This window comes from Ranitomeya variabilis, chromosome 1, assembly GCF_051348905.1.
Source record: "Ranitomeya variabilis isolate aRanVar5 chromosome 1, aRanVar5.hap1, whole genome shotgun sequence".
Taxonomy (NCBI): domain Eukaryota; kingdom Metazoa; phylum Chordata; class Amphibia; order Anura; family Dendrobatidae; genus Ranitomeya; species Ranitomeya variabilis.
The window spans coordinates 1,063,243,168-1,063,264,479 of NC_135232.1; the positions used below are offsets into that span (position 1 = coordinate 1,063,243,168).

General features: G+C 41.1%; 1 protein-coding gene across 16 annotated transcripts in view; it reads left to right on the forward strand.

Annotated features, from left to right (window-relative positions):
* The window catches only part of APBB2 (amyloid beta precursor protein binding family B member 2), a 398,629-nt gene that overhangs the window by 351,365 nt on the left and 25,952 nt on the right, over nucleotides 1-21,312 (forward strand). The window contains exon 1 of one of the 16 annotated variants that reach the window (XM_077279867.1): nucleotides 10,135-10,241. The exons of the other annotated variants lie outside the window; for them this stretch is intronic. The gene's annotated coding sequence lies outside the window, so the exon portion shown is untranslated. Of the gene's footprint in view, nucleotides 1-10,134; nucleotides 10,242-21,312 lie in introns of those variants that run through there. 16 annotated transcript variants of the gene reach the window in all.

The following is a 21,312-nucleotide window of genomic DNA, read 5'->3' on the forward strand; positions in this document are numbered from 1 at the left end:
ATCCATTGATCTTGGGTCTGTTCATCCTACTATTTATTTTTTAACTCTCTAAAATATCATTGGTCTCATTTAGCAAAATGGCCTAAGTGAAAGACTGTTCCCATTTTGCGTAGTAACCAGAATTCAGCTTTTATTTCTTAAACTGTACATACTAAAGAAAGCAAGCTCACATCACAAAAAATGGACCAAGATTTATTATTGAAACTTCTGTTGATAAAAAAGCCGAGCTCTGATTAGCTACTATGGGCAAGAATGGCAGTCATTTTGCTATATAGTTTAGCTAAATGAGGGCCAATGTTGGTCACCAAAGAGCTGGGTGTTTCCTATTTTATGCCTTAAGTAATATCCATGTGATCATTTGTGCCTTGTGCAGGGTATCCCCAGCACGGTCTTGGTGCTGCGCCATATGGCCTCCACTTATTTACAATAATATCCAGATTTACTGATATTTATTTCTTCATCTCTTCTAGTCTTCATGTGGGGCCCAATAAATCAAACAGTTTGTGATATAAAACCTCTGCAAAATGTCTTTCGCAGCATCTTTTTGAGCAAATATTTACCAACTTTACGTGTTTTATACCAACTTTTTGTAAAGTGAGAGGAGTGTGACAGATTGGTGCCCAACAAACTCATAATTTACTCCACAAAAGTGGTTTACATTTTAGTAGAAATATACTCCAGTCCTATAGTACATTTTCTGACACTGGCACTTGTCCAGTACCAAATTCATGAAGAGGTAATGAAATATTTTGTGAAAGCGGTAATGTAATATTTTGATGTAGCTGGGCAGTAGGCCCCTAGCGTTAATGTTACTGATGTGTCCTTGCCACCCCAGCCAACGCTCTGTACCAGTACTCCACCTTCAGTGATGGCGTCATATACATCATTCATGCGACTGCTGCAGCCAGGTGATGTCCTACCTGATACTGATCCAACTGCTGTAAGACAAGTAATGAGCAGTGACTGCCGCTACCCTCCTCCCGCTGCATGAGAAAACACTTGTCTACAAATTTTCAGCTACTGATTTTCTGCTGTGGATTTTGCCATGGACATGGTTTGACTCCGATTGCCTCGGATTTGTAATGGGTGAATATTTGCAGCATACATTGACGTATTCCTGATTTAAAATTCTCCTGACAGGTCAGTTTCCACTCTTGATTTTTTCTCTTGTAGTGTAGCATATTACAGGACCAGAAACGTGGATGAGATTTGGTAACTTTCATCCACTTTGCTGGTCCTGTAATACGCTACGGATTTTCCGCCTGCATGGGGCAGATACATTTAAAAGCCTTGTAATCCAACCCAACCACTGTGCGCTGATAAGCCTCCCCGCCGCTCTGTCTCGGAGTTATTAGTAGCCGGAGTTCTTTCTTTTGTTTCCTCGCAGAAGTTTATACACAAGATGTTGGCGCCGTATGAACGCCGGGTAGTAATCGCTACAAGACATACTACACTTAGTGGCAAATCTAGCTGTGAAATTGAAGCCGTCCTACGGAGCAGCAAACTGATTGTTTCCAGGAATCACTTCATTTTTAGCTAACACTCCAGAGCATCAATTCTATTAACTTGTTATACGAGACAAAAACCTCAGTCTAATTACTCGATGGCAATTATTAGCCCCCATAACTATAATGTATAGCTGAATCTAAGCACCTATATTCTATCAGTAATAGCCCCCAATCCGTCAGTGCTGTAATATCTTCATAGCAATAGATGAAATATCCCCATGTAGATGAAAGATAAAACTGACTCAAAGTCATAAAGTGTTTCAATACGTACATACAGCGGTACTCTGAAACGTTCCATTGTCTTCTGTTCAGTTGGCCTACACTTGGGTGTCTTCCTCGCCTGCCGGTAATAGAAGCGGACATTTATGGTCATGTTTGTACATTGGAAGACAATATCTGAGAGTTGACTTCGTACTTTAGTTCTATATACCTGTAGATAACTGTGTTCTAATAGTTCCATAGTTCTGGTCTCTTAAAGTCAGGTGGACCCACAAAGGTTTTCAAGCAGGAGACACGTTACGAAGAAAATGCCAATATTTCCTCTTTTCTTGAGCATTTTTCCCAACAGTGATGGCTCCGGAGATTTTTTTTTGAAGGTTTTCTCATTATTTTTGTGATGTCTCTTTACTGTCATTTTCAAGTCATGTTTTTCACTCCATTGAATAGCGTTTTTTTGTTTTTTTTTAAAGCAAAACTGATGGAAAAATGCTCCAAAAGATCTCCAGGTGTCTTCCAAGTATGTTTTGAGCTTTCCCATTGACTTATTGTAAAGTTTAGGCCGGGATCACACACAGTGAGATATGGCCGAGTCTCGCAGGTTAAAACCAAGCTCTGGCACCGGCACTCCAGGGCGACCGCATAGCAATACATGGAGCCGCATGCTCCGCTCCGGAGTGCCAGTGCCAGAGCTTGGTTTTAACCTGCGAGACTCGGCCGTATCTCGCTGTAGTGTGACTCCGGCCTTAGAGCGGAAAACTCCCTGAGAATGGCTCTTCTTTAAATGCTTGCCGTTTTTAGAAATCTTAAGACATTTAAAAGATTAAATATCAGCACAGCAAGTCGTTTTTACCTAGAAATGCACATGCTCATTCTTCTGAGTGTTTTTTTCAGGCAATTTCCAGTGTGGAAGCCACCTGAAAAGATGTCAAGTGCACATACCCTCAGAGGAGAATTTATCAGGACTTGTATATGCGCGCCTCGAACTTTATAACCAGCTACACAAGGGGTGATTATTATTAATTATTGGGAGGCACACGTTTCTCAGGAAATTGGACTGTCCATGCAACAGATTAAGTTTCAGCTGCAATGTAACTGTATTCAATAAATTAGTCGTCTGGTGGTAGACTAATTCCCTTCTCAATCTAGACTGCTTTTTTAAAACAAATTTTGCAACTTTTTCATGCCAGAAAATTGGCATGGAGGTGGAAGGGCGACACATTCGGGGGGAATCCAGTACTTAAGTACTCTAAAATTCATCCCCTTTATTCCCGGCTACTGGTCACCGTCCTATAGTGGGAAGATGATTCTTAAGCTGTTTAGCATACATCAATCTCCCCTTATTTCCCCGATACGCATGCACACACGCTCGATTGAGCATGCATGTGCTTTCAATGCGGAGAAGAGAGTAAGTTGCTCCAAGAAACCATTGACAGTGGCTTTAAAGAGTTTTAATTTTCATCCACTACATCACTATTAGCGTGAAAAAATAAAACTTCGTAATATAGCTTAAATAAATTTGCTTCTGCCTTGTCCTGGGCTGATCTTTTATTCTGAATTCATGGGTAAAATCTGTATTCAGTGAAGATATCCTCAATACTGAGATAGGAGATGGCAGTTGGTGCTTATAAAACTCTATGGCGGAGCTTATGGCGGATACAAACATTCTGCTGCCGGTACCATAGAAGTACGTCCCCACTGTCATCTTACAGTATATATGAATAGTGGGAAAATGGATTTAAGACCAATTATACTCAGGAGGAGTAAGAAGTGAATTTCTCTAATAAGATATATTACAAAGTTTCTTAATTTCACGTGCACCATTGATTTATGAAAAAGGAGTAAAACAACAGTTCCTCTTTACCTTTAGTGGGGAACATAGTATTGCCATCCAACATCTCAGACCTTTTTCTTTAACAGAGCCAAATGATATAAGAGGTATTACCACCCAGGACAAGTTACAAGTCCCTTTTTTGTATTGTATCCTAGTGTGTAATTAGCACAGGCCATATCCACATTAAGAATGACTACTTTGTGTATGAATTGTACCGAGATCGCAGTGCACGGACTGGCTAGCGGTTCCCCGGACCCGAGCGTGACAGCTTCATGTATTTCCAGGCATCCGTGGCACTCAGGCCAGTCTGTGCACTTAATTCTGATCGTGGCCTGATTTATTCGGCCTTCTGACCATACAGTGGTTGAATCCCAGGCAATCAGTGGTTCTCACCGGTTACAGGAAGATGCTCATTTTCCCAGCATCAGCCTCTGCAGGAGAGATGTGGTATTACATGAGACCCATTCCAATTAAAAGTAATATATGGTCGCATCGCGTCGTGGTGGTCTTCAGTAATGGCGGACGGACTGCTTAGTCCTTTCCAGCTACAGCTAGGCCCTTGCTTCGGGTGCTAATTTGAAAGGCATTCACATGTTGTATGTAATGAAATATTGAAATGAAGGTTTTCCGTGGGCGCCGCAGTGAGGAGCTGGTAATGTGTGCGACATTTAGAAAGGTTTTCGCATTGTCTGTGCATTCCCAGAGCTGTCATAAAATCACACTTGCTTCACTGAGTCTTATTGAAGCTACACTCCCACAAAGAAACAAAGAGCGAGACGTTATATTGGCTCATAATCTGTGTACTGGCATTTCACTTTCCGTTTCCCTCCAATTAATGGTATTACTGGAGAGTCTTTACATTTTGGTTTATTGACAGTAATCTTGTAAAAAGCTGAAAGTGAGCGCTCAATCCATCAGAATATAGTTTGGCTGAATGCTCAAGAGAAGATCTCCCAGCAACAACGTGCCGAGAGCCTCCATGTAATCACATTGTGACTGTCTCCGGCTGGTAGTGGGGTCTACGTGCGGCTCTTTTGTAGGGTGATATATAAAAAATAGGTGTTTATGGTGAAACAATAGTAGCAACAGGGTAAGGCGGGGTCACCTGACCGTCGGTTTTCTTATGTGAGCGGATCGGGCCGACTATGCAAATACTGTGCACTGTGTTCCATGAAAGAATCACAGCACAGGTGCAGCGGAGACGGAGAAAGTAATTTCTCAATCTTCTCTATTGCCTGTGTCGACTGTAATCGCACTGCACTCAGATGACATCCGAATGCAGTCCAATGTTTCACGCTCACCCAATAGACTTGTATGGGTCCACTCACAGCATACTGCCATTATTTTCTGATGCCGAATCGGCATGAGAAAAAAATCGCAGATCTGATTTGCCAAATAGAAGAACATAACATTGGGCTGAGTGCTATCTGATAAAACACTGGATAGCACTTGGCCGTGTTGTATGCTGATGTGAGCGAGCCCTAAAACTGAGCACACCATGTCTGACGCCGACTTTAGAGCAGATCGCCTAATTAGATATAGACTATCGATCCCTAGTGATGACATGACCTGTGCTGCAATAACGGCAGCAGTAAGGATGATATTCACATATTCTGTATAGGCAACAAAAGACTTCCTGTGTAAGGAATGATTTGGGGTCCAGTATATTTCTTTTTTGAGATGGTTTCCATCACTATAGGGTTTGTTTATTATGGGAGCTTACTTGTCAGATTCCATAGCACCTATAGACCAGAATGGAGTGAGTCATGGACATGTGAGGTCTTCCCATAATAATAATAATTGTATTTCTATAGCGCCAACATGTTCCGCAGCACTTTACATTTTAGAGGGGACTTGTACAGACAATAAAATACATTACAGAATAACAATAATCACAGTTACCAAGAGGAGTGAGGGCCCTGCTCGCAAGCTTACAATCTATGAGGAAATAGGGGAGACACGAAAGGTGGATGGTAACAATTGCTTTCATCGTACGGACCAGCCATCAATGTGATAAATAGGGTGTTCATGTAAAGCTGCATGGACCGGTTACCAACCAGTATGTGTAAAAGTTCAGCCACAGAGGGCAATTAAAAGCATAAAGAGCTAAAGAACAGATGAAACAAGGGTCCTGTTTTTGAAGAAAGTTATGAATGGGCAACACAAGCATAGTTGGATAAATATGTTGAGGCAATAGGCCAGTCTGAAGAAATGTGTTTTTAGGCCACGCTTAAAACTGTGGATATTGGGGATTAATAGAGTTGTCCTGGGTAGTGCATTCCAGAGAATTGGTGCAGCACGTGGAGATGAGAATGAGATTCGAATTATTGAGGATGTTAATCTTAGGTCATTAGCAGAACGGAGGGCATGGGTAGGGTGGTAGACTGAGACAAGGGAGGAGATGTAGGGTGGTACTGAGCCATGGAGTGCTTTGTGGGTGAGAGTGATAAGTTTATATTGAACTGTGGAGTGGATGGGTAACCAGTGCAATGACTGGCACAAGGCAGAAGCATTGGTGTAACGGTTGGTGAGGAATATGATCCTGGCTGCAGCATTCAGGACAGATTGGAGAGGGGAGAGTTTAATAAGAGGGAGACCGATTAGTCGAGAGTTACAATAGTCCAGACGAGAATGATTAAGAGCTCCAGTGAGAATTTTTGCAGAGTTGAAAGTAAGTAAAGGTCGAATTCTAGAAATGTTTTTGTTCCCTTCATTCATTCCAGCACCTCAAAAGACAAGTTTGGGCTTGAGGACTCCAATTCTCCCAATAGGGAAACCTTTTAGACATTTGTAGCATATTCAGTGAATAGTGCATGCCTAAAATGTTCTTCATGGGAAAACCTCTTTAAGGAATATTAATCACATCACTAACTTCAAACTAGAAAGGAATTCTGTATAGGAAATAAATCACAGTGGTGGATGAAGGAACCTAAAATGTCCTTTAGTTTTCCTCCTGTGTCGCATTGTACTGCACTAAAAATCCAAAATGTCTTTACAGTGACCATTACTTTTTGATGGGTAGGCATCATTGCTTCCTGAGTAAATCTGTCAGTGAAAAGCTGCAAGTCTCCCAAGACATTTAGTCTGACATGAAAAATGGAGAAAAAGTAAAATTCTTGAGTTCTCCTGGAGGAAGATTGAGGTGCAACTTATAGATAGTGCTAAATATCCCAAAAGACAAGTAATGGCTGGCACTACTGCATATCAGTGACTTACATTTATACAATCAGAGGTGTGGGGGGGCGCAGGTGAGGCAGCTTCTCAGGACCCACTCGCATGGAGGGGCCAATTAGGAAATCACTGAGCTGGTGAATCCTCTGAGCTCTGTTTCTCCCTTGTCAACTGTCACCCAAACCCACCAATATCGATGGGTTTGACCTACATTATAATGTGTATGATGGGCTTGTTGTAGATGATGTCAACGGACTTTAGGATCTGGCATGTCCGACTACTGATCTTTTTGTTCTCAAGGAGATAAGCCTTGGAGGAGTCTAGTAGCGACTTTCTCTTAGAGAGCAAAGGCAAATTCAGCACCTGTGTCTGGCAGATTTGGGCAAGATAGTTGTCGAACAAGCAGTAGCTCCAGGGGTGGCCAACGTGTCACTGCTGTGGAAAGTGACTTGCTGTGCCATCTAAAGTAAGGAGATCTAGCAAGGAAACCCAGTAGATCATCGGGTTTGATGGCCTTATTTTAAAAATGAAAAAAGCTGTGGAAAACAATTTTAAGATTTGGGCCTACGCATTAGACCTTTATCGTCAGGCCAAAGATCTCAGTATGGCGTTGCTACAAAGTAAAATAGCAAATGTGAATGGGGTCATGTTGCGACTCTCACGCTGCTGAGATCTTGATACACAAGTGGCAAGAAGTCTACCAGGTCTGAATTTCTTGTCCCAATAGCAGTAGTTTGTGGTTTACAACGTGACCGCATACCATTATGTTGTGCCATTCCATGATCTTCATCTGTGCAACGAATATTATGGCCTTAGTCGTAATCTGAATACTTGGATTATTTGCAGCTGCAGCATTTTTTTCATATTGTACTCCCCATTGCCATAATCGTACCGACTCACCATAGTTAGGCCACGTGCACACATTGAGCATATGGTGAGTTTTTTAAACCAAATCCAGGGTTGACGTCCCACTCTGTAGTCTTTTCACGCCCCGTACCAAACCCCTAGCTGCAGTATATATTATACGTCTATTAGAAGACATTTGCTAACATCAGACTTCTCAATAATTGGTAGTAGGAGGATAACATTTCCTGACCTACTTTTTTCCTCCCTTTTTTTTTTCATGTTATGAGTTCACTGGTAGAGTGTGGGAGGTAATCAAAGGAGATCCCGCTACATGCATTTATATTTGTTTAGGAATAGTTTCCCTGCTAAGGATATTTGGAGGGAATGTCTTAGGAGGGCAACAACCCAGCAGCAGGACCGCTACCTCAGCCTTTGTGCAAGGAGGAACAGGAGGAGCACTGCAAAGGCCTGTAAAATGACCTCCAGCAGGCCACAAATGTGCATGTGTCTGCACAAACAGTTAGAAACGACTCCATGAGGATGGTCTGAGTGGCCGACGTCCATAGATGGGGGTTGTGCTCATAGCCCAACACCGTGCAGGACGCTTGGAATTTGCCACAGAACACCAGGATTGGCAAATTCACCACTGGCGCCCTGTGCTCTTCACAGATGAAAGCAGGTTCACACTGAGCATATGTGACAGAGTCAGGAGACTCCGTGGAGAGCAATCTGCTGCCTGCAACATCCTTCAGCATGACTGGTTTGGCAGTGGATCAGTGATAGTGTGGCCGCACAGCCCTCCATGTGCTCGCCTGAGGTAGCGTGACTGCTATTAGGTACCGAGATGAGATCTTCAGACCCCTTGTGAGACCATATGCTGATGCAGTTGGACCTGGGTTCCTCCTAATGCAGGACAATGCCAGACCTCATGTAGCTGGAGAGTATCAGCAGTTCCTGCAAGATGAAGGCATTGAAGCTATGGACTGGTCCGCCCGTTCCCCAGACCTGAATCCGATTGTACACATCTGGGACATCATGTCTCGCACCATCCACCAACGTCACGTTGCACCACAGACTGTCCAGGAGTTGGCGGATGCTTTAGTCCAGGTCTGGGAGGAGTTCCCTCAGGAGATCATCCACTGCCTCATCAGGAGCATGCCCAGGCATTGTAGGGAGATCATTCAGGCACGTGGAGGCCACACACACTACTGAGCATCATTTCCATGTCTTGAGCCATTTCCACTGAAGTTGGATCAGCCTGTATCTTCATTTTCCACTTTGATTTTGAGCATCATTCCAATTTCAGACATCCGTGGGATATTAGTTGTGATTTGCGTTGATCATTTTTAGGTTTCATTGTTCTCAACACATTCCACTACATAATGAATACAGATTTACAACTGGAATATTTAATTCAGTGATATCTAGGATGTGGGATTTTAGTGTTCCCTTTATTTTTTTGAGCAGTGTCTATCTATCTATCTATCTATCTATCTACCTGTCAGTGTTGGACTGGATTGGCAAAGTCCCACCAGCAACCTTGATTTTTCGTGCCCACTGTTTAGTTACATGCAAAAATAGTCTGACCATAGTACACAAATTTATTTTTGCTTCTATTTTAGATTCATTTGGCTAGCTTGTTTAATGAATCATTAAAATTTTACCTTTTTTTTTTTTTACTTGCAAATTGTAAATCAAGTGTATTAACACTACTCATTAGCGCTCCTTCACAGGGGCCTTCTCCTGTTCGTCTGTGGGCCAGTCCGTGCCTGTATCCAATATATATATATATATATATATATATATATATATATATATATATATATATATATATATATATATATATATATAAGACTTTACTGTCTGTTTTCTTTCTTATGATGTACCGTAACTAACAGAATTATTCTTTATATTCTTTAACCATCAAGTTTAATTTTACCTTTCCAATTCTAAGTGTTTTTTTTACCAGTCACATGATATTGACTGACACGTTTCTGCTGCCCGGTTACATGTTTTATACCTTCTTGTCCTCCCGCTGATAGAAGAAATAAAATATCTGAGTAATATGGACAGTGAGCAGATGGTTGGAGTTAGACCCAGACAGGTTATTTGTACAGATTATTCCCCGGCATGCCTTCTCCACAGTGAGAAGATACTGGTAATCTGTATTCCATCCTGGAACAATAGCGCCGTGAAGATCTACAGTCCATCATTTGGTGGAGACACATGGAAATAAGTTTTGTGTGTACATGAGGAAGCGTGCTGCCTAGATGCTGCGTGATCCCATGATTTATTACAGACCCACCACCGCCCCCCACCATCCATGAAGATCCTGATGAGGTTACACATGCATCTCCTGCATCTCCACATCCAGCTGCTTCGCTTTTGCCTTCCGCTATAACAACCTCTGCAGCTGCTGTGTCCTTTTGGAAGGAGATTTTTCTTGGATCTTGATAGTCTTCCTTCTTCGCTGCTTTACCAGCTTAAAAAAAAGCAATTACTTACCCATTGATGTGCTGGACCTTAAATCCGGTGTTTGAGAGCGTGGATGGTTTGGTGTCTGGCTGTGCTGCTTTGTGCTTTGGATCTCTTGCATTTTGTTGATTTTTTTTCCTAACTTGCCTTTTCTGCTCTGTTCTTTTATGCTGTCGTGGATGCAGGGAGAGGTAACTGCTTTCCTTCCTATTGCATGCTTTATGCCTGTACCTGTGAATATATGTCTAACGTAAACCTGCTGTGATTGACCACCGGTCATCCATGTGATCTTTGTTCTTATTGTCTATGCTGTAAAGAAATCTTCATCCAAAATGTTAATATAAGGCATGCAGTGGTATCGATGCTTGGGGTGGGGGAGATGATCGAGACCGGTGTTTATATATGACATTGCTAACGAGTTCTCTGTAATTATAGGTCTGCTACATGTTACTCCTCTGAGGTTGTAATTACCATGTTCGCCCCTTTCTGCGCTCTAATACGAGAGGAAATAGAAATCCAGAAATGCGCGTGATCAGCCGTGACTTTAAAATGACCTCACTTCATTTTAATATCTAGACTGTTAGGAAATACTGTAGCTCCACTTTCTCCTAGAAATTCCTATAAAGAATAACCATTTTTTTTTATCCCCCATAAAATATGAAAAATAAAAAACATTGTAATATATCTTATCAGGAAAAAATACACTTTTTTTCTCAGGCTAAACTGATCTTTCATTCTCAATTGATGGTTAAAATGCGTAAAGATTTTCTCATTACTGAGATAGAAGATGGTTGGTGCTCATGAAAGTCTATGGAGAACTGTAACTGACCTTACAGGAGAACTTGTGAGCTCCTCCATAGACTTTTAAAAGCACCAATCTCAGCAATAGGACAGTCTGTCTTCAATAAAGACTGATAATTACATATGAATTGAGCGTAAAAGATCAGTCCTGGAGAAGAAAAGCAAATTCTCTGATAAAATCAATTACAAAGTTACTTTTTTTCCACACGTACTATTGTTTTATGAAATAAAAATTTAAACAATAGTTGCTCTTTAAGACTATGTTCACACTTAGATTTTCTGATTCATTCCAAAATTCACAAAAAAAAAAACCAGCTTGGTGTTAATGTAACCTAAGGGGTGATGCACATGGTGGTAATAATAATAATAATAATAATATTATTATTTATTATTATATAGTGCATCCTGGTTGTACAGATCTGTGGTTTGGTACCGATAGCCTCCCGTGAGCCTAACCCGTGCCACCAGCTGTATATATGGAGGCCAACAGAGATTACTCCTCACAGATACAATATGTGTACATAGAAAGAACTGTCATGTGGCATATTATGGAGATATCCTCCCCTCAGGACAGGTAGGGAATGTATATACTACTGTACATGTCTGTGTATAGAGCAGTGCCATCTGCATGCACAGTAATATAGACCAGCCATTCACATCAGGTAACTAATATGGATCCGCTAAAAAAATCCTTCTCAAAATCCACTTCAAATACTCTCTGAGGTTACTTTCCCACAATGAGTTTTTGATGCCACCCAAACGTACAGTTCCAGCAAAGTGGATGGGTGGCTGGGATTTATAGAAATCTCACGCACGCCTTGCTTTTTATTCACGCTGTGTAAAACTGACCTGCGGTGCATTTTTGAGATGTGCAACATGTTAATTTCTCTTGGCAGTACGCTGAAAATGTGTACATTTCCCCCCTTAGAATTGTATTAGATGCGTAAAAAATGCATCTGTATTCTTATAGTGTGTTTCTGGGGCAAAAATGTACTAAAAACGCTTGTTATCTGCACATGACTGTATCAATAAAGTTTGGTCAAAGCCAACAACCAGGAAGTATCAAAAACAACGTAGCTTTATTTAAAACGACATAACAAAAAAACTGCAGTGTAAAAAAAAATGCACTAAAAATTGCAAGTAACCTAATTTAGCTAATCGGTGTAGAAAATCTGCAACAACAAAAGCTCACCAAATACCGAGTATTTATTCTTCCTATTCAATCAAAAATCCACATGGCTGTTCTTACTATGAATTTTTGGAGCTTTTCTTCCAATGTAGTTTTGTAAGCCTCACCTCCAATGGCATGTCACTTGTTTGAGGTGGACTCCTTGCGGAATCTGCTCCTGACTTGACACTGACAAGTCAACAGGCTGCAAAATACAATGTGGAATAAAAGTTTAAAAAATCTCTTCAGGATATCCTTAATAAAAAAAATTCTCCAAAAATATGTTGGATTTTTCAACTTCCAATAAACTAACTCAGTGTGAACCTAACCTTAGTGTCTGAAGTTAACCTTGAGTGCTAACTATATTGTCTTCTCAGCGTCTGGAGTTGGCACTGTGCTGGTGCAGACTTGGATAACTGCAGGATCTAGAGCCATCTATGCTTAAAGGGGTTTTCCCACCAATAAAGTACATATTAATTAATAGATCTTGGAATAAAAAGTTCCACAATTGAATGTGTTAAAAAAAATGTTCCTGTGCTGAGATAATCTTATAAATGTGTCCCTAATATCTACTGTCTTATTTGCTGTGCCCAGTCATTCAGAGCTGCTCCAGTTCATGCTCACCACATACCATAGCTCCTCGCCTGGGAGGATGTATAAGTCACTTATGATAAGTGAGTATACAGACAAGACAGCAAGGGACCTCAATTGCTGCTTCCTGATGTAACACATGTATTTCTCTGCCTGTTTTATCACTGGAGCAAGTGTTTCTGAGGTGTCTCCAGCCCCCTGAGCTCATCAAAATGAAGTCAGTGACATAGAATCTTTGGTGGCTGCTATGCCCTTATGTCACTGACTTGATTTATGACAATCTCAGAGGGCTGGAGAGGTGGCAGAAACACTTGATCCTGTGATAAAAAGGTAGGGATATGTGTCACCTCAGAAAGAGTAGCTGTAATGCCTTCTGTCTTGTCTGTATACTCACTAATCATAAGTGACTTATGCTTCCTCCTCTGGCCAGGAGCTGTGGTATGTGCCGAGCATGTACTGGTGCTGCTGTCCGTGGTCAGGCACAGCAAATGTGCAGGGGCACATTTATAAGATTATCTCGGCACAGGAACATTTTTTTTTTTAACACATCCAATTGTGGAAATTATTATTATTTGAAGAACTATTGACTAAAATGCACTTTGTTTGTAGGAAACCCCTTTAAAAAATACAAAACTGTATTACACATTTAAAATGCGTTTTTGTTACCTCTATACATTGCTTGTACACAACCATATAAAATGGAAAAAAAATAATTTAACAAATATCAGTAGTAGTCAGCTGTTCACACACGTAACTCCAGGACATCCCCAGGGTATAATTCTAGGTCAGCGCCAGTAAAGAGTCTTCTCATACAACTCCTGTTATCACATTCAAAGTTTATTTCTATCCTGATTCTGGAAATGGCGGCAGGTATGGGAAGAAGGCACGACAGAGAAGGTACGGAAGAGAGAAGTAGTGGGCAGAGGGGTACCACTGAGAGCGACAATGGACTGACTGGGTGCATAGGGCAAATCATCTAATGTTTAGAAAAATGTCTTCATTGTTTGGGGTTTCTCATAACCTAGGGCAGATTTACTCTTGGCTTGGCTTGGCTAGGCTGCACACTTGGCTAGACAGTCTGAAAAATGCACCAAAGGTATCACAGTGATTCATGCTGGATGATTAATGTGGCGCACTTGTAGACACTTTTGTCAAATGTTTCACCAACTTTTGGCTTATTTACACCACTTTTGGGGGACGCCAGTGTTAATAAAAGAAGCGCTGGAGTAAGATGCGCCAAATTCATTACCTTCTTTGCCACCATGGGTATTTCCGTTTCTGCGCTTCCGGTTTTCGCTTCCCTTCTTCCCAGAGCCATAACTTTTTTTCTGTCAATATGGCCATGTGAGGGCTTGTTTTTTGCGAGACGAATTGTACTTTTAAACTACACTGTTGATTTTACCATATATATGCGGTTAAATTGCAAAAAAAGTGCAATTCCACAATTGTTTTTTTGTTTTTTTTTACCATGCTCAGCAAATGCTAAAACTGACCTGCCATTATCATTCTCCAGGTCATTATTAGATTGTAGATACCAAACATGTCTAGGTTTTTTTTTTATTTAAATGTTGAAAAAAAAATCCAGTTTGTAAAAAGAAAAAAAAGAAATGGCGCCATTTTCTGAGACCAATGGCATCTCTATTTTTTGGAATCTGGGGGCTTTTTTTGTGCACCAAGTTGACGTTTTTATTGATACTATTTTGGGGAAGATGAGATATTTCGATTGCTCTTTATTGCATTTAATTGTAATGTTGCAGTGACCAAGAAAAAGGTAATTCTTGCTTTTTGATTTTTTTTCTTGTTATGCTGTTTACCAATCGGATTATTTTACTTTATAATTTTAATAGATTCTGATCTCTGTGATACCAAGCGTGTATTTTTTTTAATTTTTTTTAATTGTTTTATTTTGAATGGGTCAAAAGGGGGGTGAATTCATCTTTTATACAACCCCTGGCAAAAATTGTTGAATCACCGGCCTTGGAGGATGTTCATTCAGTTGTTTAATTTTGTAGAATAAAAGCAGATCACAGACATGGCACAAAACTAAAGTAATTTCCAATGGCAACTTTCTGCCTTTAAGAAACACTAAAAGAAATCAAGAACAAAAAAATGTGGTAGTCAGTAATGGTTATAGTAATAGTTAAAAAAAAAAAAAAACAAGCATAGGGGAAAAAAATATGGACTCACTCAATTCTGAGGAAAACATTATGGAATCATGAAAAACAAACAAAAAAACACTCCAAAGCATCACTAGTATTTCGTTGCACCACCTCTGGCTTTTATAAGAGCTTGCAGTCTCTGAGGCATGGACTTAATGAGTGTCACACAGGACTCTTCGTCAATCTGGCTCCAAATTTCTCTGATTGCTGTTGCCAGATCAGCTTTGCAGGTTGGAGCCTTGTCATGGACCATTTTCTTCAACTTCCACCAAAGATTTTCAGCTGGATTGAGATCCGGACTATTTGCAGGCCATGACATTGACCTTATGTGTCTTTTTTCAAGGAATGTTTTCACAGTTTTTGCTCTATGGCAGGATACATTATCATCTTGAAAATGATTTCATCATCCCCAAACATCCTTTCAATTGATGGGATAAGAAAAGTGTCCAAAATATCAACATAAACTTGTGCATTTATTGAAGATGTAATGACAGCCATCTCCCCAGTGCCTTTACCTGACATGCAGCCCCATATCATCAATGACTGTGGCAATTTGCATGTTCTCTTCAGGCAGTCATCTTTATAAATCTCATTGGAACGGCACCAAACAAAAGTTCCAGCATCATCACCTTGCCCAATGCAGATTCGTGATTCATCACTGAATATGACTTTCATCCTGTCATCCACAGTCCACGATTGCTTTTCCTTAGCCCATTGTAACCGTGTTTTTTTCTGTTTAGGTGTTAATGATGGCTTTCATTTAGCTTTTCTGTATGTAAATCCCATTTCATTTAGGCGCTTTCTTACAGTTTGGTCACAGACGTTGACTCCAGTTTCCACCCATTCGTTCCTCATTGGTTTTGCTGTGCATTTCCTGTTTTGGAGACATATTGCTTTAAAGGGCCACTGTCACCCCCCTCCAGCCGTTATAAACTAAAAGAGCCACCTTGTGCAGCATTATTCTAACAAGGTGGCTCTTTTAGTTTTAGGTTCAAGTATACCCCCCAAAAAAGCGATTTGATACTTAGCCATAATTGGTGTCTCTAGCCACGTAGGCGGGTCCTCCCTCCCCAGCTCAAAACGCTCCTCTGCCGTCACTCACATCTTCTTGGTCTTTCTGCGCCGCCCCCTCAGCGCTGTTTACGTTTGCAAACCGGCGCCTGCGCTGTGTAGTACTGTTCTGCGCAGGCGCAGTAAGCTCTGGCCGTCTGCCGTCCCAGCCCCGCACTGTGTTATGCATTATGCACAGTGCGGGGCTGGGATTCCAAAGGTGGGGGCCGCACTGCCCACGCAGGCGCAGTGTGAAAGCCTGGCTTGGACGGCAGACGGCCAGAGCTTTACTGCGCCTGCGCAGAACAGTACTATACAGCGCAGGCGCCGGTTTGAAAACGTAAACAGCGCTGAGGGGGCGGCGCAGAAAGACCAAGAAGATGTGAGTGACGGCAGAGGAGCTGGCCAAGCTGGGGAGGGAGGACCCGCCTACATGGCTAGAGACACCAATTATGGCTAAGTATCAAATCGCTTTTTTTGGGGTATACTTGAACCTAAAACTAAAAGAGCCACCTTGTTAGAATGCAGCATTACTGTTGCACAAGGTGGCTCTTTTAGTTTATAATGGCTGGAGGGGGTGACAGTGGCCCTTTAAGTTTTAAGACTTTGATAATCCTCTCCTTTGCTTCAATTGACATCTCTCGTGTTGGAGCCATGATTCATGTCAGCCCACTTGGTGCAACAGCTCTCCAAGGTGTGATCACTCCTTTTTAGATGCAGAATAACGAGCAGATCTAATTTGATGCAGGTGTTCGTTTTGGGAATTGAAATTTACAGGGTGATTCCATAATTTTTCCCCTATGCTTGGATAAAAAAGTAACCATTACTGACTACCACATTTTTTGTTGTTGATTTCTTTTATGTTTCTTAAAGCCAGAAAGTTGCCATTTGAAATCACTTTAGTTTTGTGCCATGTCTGTGATCTGCCTTTATTCTACAAAATTAAACAACTGAATGAACATCCTCCAAGGCCGGTGATTCCATAATTTTTGCCAGGGGTTGTACATTTCACCACTGTCCAGCATATTTTCTATTACCGTATATAATTCACTGAGAAAGAGGTATATAGAAATAACATATGAGTCACATTGCCGCCCCGGCCACTGTTCAGAATGGGCACCTCATCAGCTGTCACATTACATGACCTAACAGCCATTGTCATTTTCTTGCTCTGATGCGTCCAGAATACAATTGACCCTTCTTGTCTCATTTATTTACTCTGGATCAATGTTGATAGAAGTGATCAGATTAGCTGTAGTTCCCGGTGATCCATCCCATTCTGTAATACCCGTTTATCATGGAGAACGAGTACGGGGGGGGGGGGGTCATCTTGAAGACTTCCATTGAATGAGAACTCATTCAAAGATCAGAGCCCGTACAGTTTACTTTATTCTGGACCTGGTCAACTTCTGTATCCTCTCTATAAATGTATTATAAATGCTGTGTCCGCCTGTTCTGTATAGGTTTGTGTGTGAGATTATAGTGAAATTCCTGTTTATTTCTATTTATTCAATATATATTTTCACTAGTGATGAGCGAACGTGCTGGTAAAAGGTGTAATCTGAGCATGCTCGGGTGCTAACTGAGTGACTTCAGCGTGCTCGAATAATATGTTCGGGTCCCCGCGGCGGCATATTTTGCTGCTGTTAGCAGCCACAACACATGCAGGGATTTCCTAACAAACAGGCTGTCTAACAGCCGCGAGACATACAGCCACAGGGACTCGAACATATTTTTTGAGCACAGTGAAGATACTCATCACTAACTATATTAGTATATTTATAAAATTTGGGCGCTCTTGCTACTGCTATCGGTTTAATGCAGTTGCATACAATGAAAAGTAGGGAGTTAGGCGAAAAACAAGTGCAAAGGCATTGATGAATCAGGGCCAATGTGTTCCATTTCTTGACACCACAGAAAAAAAAAATAGACAATGGACAATCAAATGAATGGGTTGTGTGTAATGCAGGATAGGACGGTGCTCCATAGCAAGAGACCGTCCGAGCTGTTCTCCACCCTGACCTAGTCAGAGGATTGGGATCTCCGTTTAGTAACTTTTTTTAATTTTTACATTTTTTTTAAACTAGCCAAAAAGCAAACAGAAAATCATTTTAATTTGTTTCTGCCTAAAAAAAAGTTTTTAAATAAAAAAAAAAGATAATAATGAGGTGCTTGCTGTAGTTTTGATAAAATCAGTTTTCTCTGCTGCAGATCTGCCAGTTCTCTGAATGGTGAGATGAGTATGACCCCGCCCACACTATTGATCGGCAGCTTTCTAAGTGCGCTGTGCATAGGCAGAAGACTGCCAATCAGTAGTAGGGGCGGGGTTATACAGCGCTCATGTATATGGAGGACTACAGGGTAGCAGGTTTACTAGTGATAATTTAATGAAGCAGTGATTGTATCACTAAACTACAGCATGAAGCCCGATAAGTGACAAATTGCTGGAACCATTGTTTCTGCCCCTTTATCACCTTGCTCTGAGATTTGGTGGCCAAGCCCCTGTGACAGGCATCCTATCATTATATGTATCTGTCTAATGACAAGCTATAATGGAAGACGTCATGTCAATAATTATAAGCCAGAGATATCAGAACACAGCCACACCTTCGCTACAGAAGGCGCCGCGGCCTTTGCATGGTCAGAATCGGGGGCTATTAACTGCTGTCTTTCACTATAATGGGCGAGCAACTAATTACTTGATGGTATGAAATTATCTTTTAAGAGATTAATTTTGAGGTGTTTAATTATGTAATGGCAAAATTAGCCAGTGTTATTGTGAAACGCTGATTCTATGAGGTTAAAAAATCACTTGACATTGTCACTTAAAGGAATGCATCACCCAGATTATTTTCATTTATTTATGGTAAATTCTGCATTTATTGATCAGGTTCGTAAACCCCTGATTTTCTTTATAGCAGGGAACGTGTTGTGGGCATGATCTGGGGCATCTGCAGTGGTCCTTGTGCAGGGGAGGAGGATGGGAGTTGTGACCATCACATGTTTTTCGTTATTAGTGATAAGTGAACGTGCTGGGATAAGGTGTTATCTGAGCATGCTTGAGTGCTAACCGAGTGTCTTCAGCGTGCTCGAATACTATGTTCAAGTCCCCGCGGCTGCATGTCTCGCGGCTGTTAGACAGCCATAACACATGCAGGGATTATCTAACAAACAGGTTGTCGAACAGCCACGAGACATGCAGCCGCAGGGACTAGAACATATTTTTCCGAGCATGCTGAGATAACACCTCATCCCAGCACATTCGCTCATCATTATTCGTTATACATCACCTGTTGTTCTTCATTATAATTCCTGTCTGTGATTCTAATCAGATAACTGCTGAAAAGTGATCATTTCAGAACTGGAATTGTCAGAACAACATGAGGCTAAAAGCTTAGATGGAAAATTGCCTCATTTCAGACATTAAAAAAAAAAATGCATATATGTATATAAGGACATAGCTAGTGGCAAAAACCTCACCATTTATTAAGAAGCATGTCGAATAACTAGGAGAAGACCTGCAGTACCCTGCAGTGGCCACTATCCAGCCACCGATGGCACCGATGAGACCAGCTGATCGGTGGGGGTGACAAGTGTTGGACCCCACCGATCTAATGTTGTTGACCTAACCAAATCAATATAAATCAATGTAAAAGTAATGGATCAACCCATTAATCTTAGTGATCACAATAAATATTGCAAAAAACCCTTTTTTTTTTAATTCAGATACCGATATTTAAATATTTAAAAAATATACAATATTTAAAGGGAATCTGTCAGCAGGATTTCACCCCCCAAAATATTTATATGCAGATGTATTTGTTGCAAACACAGGTCCTGCAATTCCTTCATATGTCTGTTTTATTCCTCCGTTGCTGAGAAATCGATGTTTGAATCGGTATGCAAATGAGGCTGAAGTGCTTTGGAGGCGTGGCAACACTTCTCAAGTCTCTGTCACTCCAGCTCTATTCCCCGCCCAGTGCTGCCTTTGCCTGCTCGACTGGCAGCTCCTTTGCTGTGTGATTTAGAGGAAATTAGAGCCGGAGTGACAGAGAATTGGGAAGTGCTTCCACGCATCCAAAGCACTTCAGCCTCATTTGCATATTGGCTCAATCACAGATATCTCGGTAACGGAAGAATGGACTGTCTAGCTAAGAGCATGGCTGGGCTTGACTATCCAAGAGCTACCTGTGGATATAGTGTTAGTTCCACATGTACTAATCTCGTAAACCCAACTCCATAGTGATTGTAGGCTTTGCTTCTAACGCCTCTTTCATTTGCTCACAGTAGTGTGATGATAGACATTTCTTTTCCTTGTCCAATTTGTCTTTAAGTTTCCCAGGAGGTTGGATCACATTTCATTTTATCGAGAAGCTGATATAACTCTTCAGTATTAGCATGATTATTGCTCGCAGTTATTCTCTTGTCCCTAGATTGTGTAATTGGATATAATTTGCAAGAGGAAAGTCCATGGAACAGATATGATATAACTCAATTCCATCAGTTTTATTAATGAGGTATAAGCGATATTTAAATTAAAAACCTGTGCCGGACGCGTTACCGGGAAGCGTGTTCATGGTGCGACTGCTTAGATTTGCTAAAGATGGAAAACAGCTTATTCTTAATATGGTTTTCTAACTGTAGAAAAATCAGTAAGACTTTGTCTAGAAACAGCGCCCCTCTTGTCCATGGTCTGTGTCAGATACTACAGCCAATCCACATTTAAAGGGAATGTGTATTCAGTAAATGACCAATCGTTTAAATCAGGTTTTTGTGTGAAATGTTATTTTCTTTTTTAAATGTTGGCAATGTTTGTTTTTGTTTTTTAAATTCCATATCACAATCTTTATTAAAAATAGAAATCCTTCCATTTTCACTCTGGCCATTGGGGCTGTTTTAGACTTTAACTTTCTGTTGTCTCAGGAAACAACACATGTACATTAACCACAATGAATAGATGCAAATCCTATCTTTTGTGTTGAAGCACCTAATGAGCGGGTGCAAAGGTCAGTGTGAAGAGAGTAGCAGGGTCAACGGTGATTGGTGGATCAGCTGTATATAGAGGTGTAATCTGTCATTGTAATCCTGCCTGTGATGGTAAGGAGCCTGTTGAAAACTCTTTCTGAAAGTACAGGAAGAATGAGTCTAAAGAGAGTCCCATTAAATAATATGAAAATTGAAAAATTACAAAAAAAAAATGTTAAAGCATCACTCCAGTATTTTTTTTCAGAGTGGTGTTTTAAACCTAGTGTCCCTGTCCCCTACTCTTATACTCACCCTCTGGCGTCGTAACCTTTTTTCAGTACCATCTTATGACTGTAACGTCTGACTTTCCGGAAGTCATAAGTTACGTTCTAAGCACTCAATACACGTGTATGCGAAGCCGAACGAGGCTCTCCTAGACCAGTATTGAGTTGTGACCTCCGGCTCGCTTCATGAACCACTGGGGCTGCCGACAGCTCATACACCGATGGGTGCGGCCGTGATAACAGA